This window comes from Dysidea avara, chromosome 11 (assembly GCF_963678975.1).
Source record: "Dysidea avara chromosome 11, odDysAvar1.4, whole genome shotgun sequence".
Classification (NCBI taxonomy): Eukaryota; Metazoa; Porifera; class Demospongiae; order Dictyoceratida; family Dysideidae; genus Dysidea; species Dysidea avara.
The window spans coordinates 20633623-20637973 of record NC_089282.1 but is presented as its reverse complement, the minus strand read 5'-3'; positions in this window follow the sequence as shown (position 1 = coordinate 20637973).

Here is a 4351-nt window from a genome sequence, read left to right as displayed (position 1 = left end):
CTACTGATCAGTGGCAGATCTGGCAGATCTAGAAAGTTGAAAGCATAGGACTCATGTAGATGAGTCTTGCTAGCAGGGGTAGACTTAGGCTTACATAGTCACAGCTACACTCACTGTAGTATGAAACATTAGGTCACTATAGGAGAGTGTGGGTGTTAATAAAAATATATCACAAATCACCTCTAAGTTAATGAGTCCCATAAGCTGGCTGCAATATACATTGTCCATATTGAGCTTGATGGTTTTATTCCCTGAGTGTATAGTGCAAGACGTCATGAACTTCCAAAAAACAAACTCCTCAAAACAATGAAATGTAACTTCAAAATTCTGGAGTAATATATGTAAAGCCACCAATTTTTTACCAGTGATACTAAGATCAACAGTTTCTTCAAATCAAAATTCTAAACCCTTTTTATTTGGGGTCAAATTGGTAGTTCTACTAGAGATTAGATTTTGGCCTTTCCTTTAAACTGGTCTTCTTTCTACAAAGAAAGTACCTCCTAACTAAAATTTTACTATAAGATAAATTTCTAAATTTTTAATTTCTGTTCAAGTTATGAACATGTTTGAGACTCCTGTGTGTGTGTACCTGAACTTTCTAGTTTCATGATGACTTGTTTTTCTGTGAAATGTCTCCTATAGCAGCTGAACTGACTACAGGATAGGAGCACATTGCAAGCATAATGGGAATGCTAAGTGTAATAAGTAAAAAAATTGAGTTTTTTGAAAGCATTAATTACTTTTGGGCAAAACACTTTGATTAAACTCAGGCCTATACTGTAGTATTAATTTCGTCAACTGACAGTTCAGTTAATAGCTACAAGATTTACCGTTGCCAGATTCAAAGGGAATGAAGCATTTGAAATTTTACATAAAGGAAGTACTTACGTATTGCAATTTGTAATTTATAATCACTCAGTACACATAATTGCATGTAATTCTCCTGTGTCTTACACTGAATATATCGTAATAAATATTGTAGTAACTTTTGCTCAAACCACTCAGTCAAATCACCTGCCTTTTCTGCAAAGCTATCCATAACTGGTTCTCAGTTAAAAACAATTACTATGTTATTTTAATTTAAGAGCTGAGTCAACTTCTGACAGCTAAAACTATTTCGATAAGGTTTGAAATCTATTTGAAAAGCCTTACTTGAAATAGTGCACAATATAAACGCAAAGTGATGAAGATCGTAAAAGTAATTCATTACTATAATGGCTGTCAGAGAATACTCACTATTAACTTTCTACTATTTACTATAATAAGAACTAGCTATATATGCATCAAACAAATTTGTAGGGTGATTTTTACAATTGCACATCAAAGCTAGTTGTAGTTTCCAAGACCTTAGAGTGGAACCCTTATACAAAGCGCTTGAGAAAGCACCCACCTAAAGGCTGAAGATACAGTAGCACAGTCCTGCTGTTACTGGCTAGCAATTTGTGATGTTCTAGTGGTCCAACCAAACTGGCAATGACAAACAGCAGTAGTAAGTTATAAACTTTCTAACTATTCACAACATACATGTAAAGCCCTTAATGATCAATCTCTGCTACATACTCTCAGTATAGAATCATTTTCCTGTATACAATATGGTATAGTCTATTATGCATTATAGTTACTAGTATGCCCATTACCTTGATGACAGGCAAGATGACAATATGCATATGACCTACACTGTACTTGTGAAATGCTGGCTATGCCACTACATTTGGTATTCAAAACTAAAATTGTGTACTTTGTCTTACTTCAATCTAACAGTGTATTTCTTAGCACTTATTATTATCAAAAAACTAGAATAAACATCACATAGATGCCAGTCCAGAATATACATGGCTAGAAAAGCTATTTACACGTTATTGAAAGCACTGCAGATACAATGGGCACTTCTTTTCATTGCACTAATATTATATGATAATGAGGTCATGCAATTGTACAGCACTATTGATAACACAGTCTGAGTCAGCTAAACACTGCAGCTACTATGTGGAACACAGCTATTAATGCACTTTTTGTGCCAAATACATACAGCCCATAAAATTGGTTGCTTATGAATACATAGTATATTCAAACATTATTAATTTTAAAATAAAATAGGGATCCAAGGGTTAATTAAACATTAACTAGTGAAACAAGTATATCATGGTATTACAACATAGCCCTGTGGGAAAATTCCTACATTAGCATATCATGACAATTACTTTGTTTAATGCCAAAGTAGAGATTTTCCCATACTTAGGCTATGTGGTAATACCATGATAATATACTTGTTCACAAATCACTACTTTTTATTGCTTGGATCCCTACTTCATTTTAAAAATAATCATTTTTGAATACACTAATGTATTTAGCTTCAGTACAGATTACTACGGAGTACACAGTATGACGTGAATAGTTAAACATCCCCAACCATACTTATCTCTAATTAGTGAAATAATGAAACACCGGTTGTACATACTTCATTGACTTCATAATACAAGTTACAGAGTGTAAATATCCTGTTCCAATACTGTGATATGTCCTGTTGTTTGACAGGGTCCATATGCATATGCCCTGTTTTTGCAGGCTCAGTTACATATCCATTGACCCTCAAAATTTAACAAAGGCATTGGGGAATTGTTTCTGTATAGGTACATAGATCGATGTTTTTGTGATTTGCTTCTGATCATGACATGCTTGTTAGTTCATGCTGAAGGATAGACGTGTGCATTTTAGCAATGTTATTAAAAGTTCAGCATGAAATTAAAGCAGGTGCATGTACATGATTGGCAACCATAGGTATATTATTCAGATGTAAAATACATTGTTCACAAGTGGAGCTCCTAAAACAGCTATTTAAGTGTGCCAGTTAATTTTAATTGTGACAAATGTACAATACTCTCATAGTAATTTCAAATTCAATACCACTTTATAAACTATATACAGTATCTAATTACTGAATGAATGTAACAAGCTAGCTACTAGCTACTTTCGTAAAGTACATAGCTGCCCAACACTGCCCACTAGTAGTTTATAGTGATCATGTAATAATTATTACATTGTGCCACATAACAAAGCAAGTATAATAAATTAATAACTTTTATACATGGTATTCTCTATACTGAGTGATAGTTATGACAGAACATCATGTTGTTGTAAGCAAACAATTACTGAGCACTGCAGATTTCCAAGTGTGACAAACATAAGCAAGATAGTAGTGCTACCGTAAGAAGAGGTCATCAAAAGAATACTGTTTATTGTTAGTGTTAGTGGTTCCCATTTAGTTGCTATTCTTGGTTTGTAATGTAATGGGATGAACGTACGTAGCTAAAATTGAAGTGTAATGGTCACTTTATCTTTCACTATATAGTTAATAGTATTTTTTTAAATTATTAATTTAAAAATAAAGTAGGGATCTATGCAATAAAAAGTAGTGTAACAAGAGATGAATGATGGTATTACAGCATAGCTTGATGGGAAAGTCCCTACTTTGGCACATTAGCTATAATTTTGCTCAATGCCAAAGTAGGGACTTTCCCACTGAGCTATGCTGTAATACCATCATTCATCTCGTTTCACTACTTTTTATTGCATAGATTCCTACTTCATTTTTAAATTAACAATTTTTTTTAAATACTAGTGCATTATAACATAGATTGAAAAACTCCAGGGATAAAGCCAGGAACCTCCAGATCTTTAATTAGCTATACCAGGTATGTACCACTGCCAGGAGTGCCAGCCCCAGCTGCAGCCTCCCAAGTTGTCTACTACGCAACATAATATGCTAATGCATGCAGGTGTATGCATATTCTCACACTGTAAAAAATTAGTAGTGAATTTCACTACTGATTTCTGCCACAATACTCACTATTTTTGTGTAGTGACGTTCACTAACTTTTTGTAGTGAACGTCACTATACGGTCACTACAAAATTAGTAGTGAGCATCACTACACAAAAATAGTGAGTATTGTGGCAGACATTATAGACCTTCACTGGTTTGTTTTTACTGTCCAATATTAACAAGACCTTTCCCCACTATAGCTACAATATAACTTACCTTACAACACTGCATTACCATGTCTTGGTGCAATCTTAAATGGGATATACATTTGTAATGTGGCTGGATATGGGAAATCACTAAACTGAGTATCAGTTGTTTCATGATAGATGACTTGATTAAATTTCAAGTAGGCATGCATGATTATTATAAACAATACCCTTTTTGACATTCCACTCATTATATATAGTGCATGTAGCTATAGCTAGCTATTGAATTGCCAGCCATTTCAGAAATAAAAATTTTAATTGTAGAGTGTAATTGCTTTAGAATGTTGAGTGTGGAGGCCAGGTTGTGGGGTGGACACTATAGCT